The 673-nt window shown below is 47.0% G+C and overlaps 1 protein-coding gene across 1 annotated transcript in view; it reads left to right on the top strand.

Annotated features, from left to right (window-relative positions):
* Nucleotides 1-673, top strand: part of LOC113217298 (voltage-dependent L-type calcium channel subunit beta-2) — a gene marked incomplete at its 3' end in the record, with an annotated part of 216,693 nt that overhangs the window by 45,380 nt on the left and 170,640 nt on the right.

Here is a 673-nt window from a genome sequence, read left to right as displayed (position 1 = left end):
GGGGGGGTGAGGCCCACGGGGGTAAAGAGAGCTAGGCGTTGCGGCTCAACGCTTGGCCGTGAATCTCAATCAAGGATTTACCGGGCGCAGGGGAGGAGCGGGGGGTAAGGCCGGCGGGAAGGGGCGCTCCCGCAGACCGCCGCGGTGCGAGAATGTCGTTCCGGTTGGTATCTTTCATGCTTAAGAGTCGATACGATTACGAGTCACATAGCCCGAGCCGCGCGTGCACGCGCTATGCGGAAACCGCCGCACGCGCATCTGCCGCGAAGGAAAGAGTCGTGAATATTCCTCCGAAATAACGTTTTCACCAAACGTTTCCCACCCTCTATTCCTTCTAGATACGCCCAGAAAAATAGTTTCTTGATTCAAGTGCAAGCTGACACAAGATGAAATTCAACTTTGAAACAAGGAAATGTTGTCTTTGGCATAGGATTTTTCTTTCATTATCAAAAGAAAATATCAGCTTGTTTCAAGAGTAAATTTGATTTTGTGTCGGCGTGCACCTGAAACGAGGAAAAGTTTATTTGAAACAAGAAACGATTTTTTTTGGGGGTGTATTCACTATTCAGCATAAACTTCAAAAAGTTCCGACCAGAAACGGATCGTGAAAGCAGATGATACCTTGTGAAGAATTATTCTATTCCAGTCTATTATATTTCCGTATTTACACTTG

The sequence above is a fragment of the Frankliniella occidentalis genome, unplaced genomic scaffold (assembly GCF_000697945.3).
Source record: "Frankliniella occidentalis isolate FOCC.00 unplaced genomic scaffold, Focc_3.1 Scaffold5, whole genome shotgun sequence".
Taxonomy (NCBI): domain Eukaryota; kingdom Metazoa; phylum Arthropoda; class Insecta; order Thysanoptera; family Thripidae; genus Frankliniella; species Frankliniella occidentalis.
The sequence above is the reverse complement of the archived record's forward strand: the minus strand, read 5'-3'. Positions and strand labels throughout refer to the sequence as shown.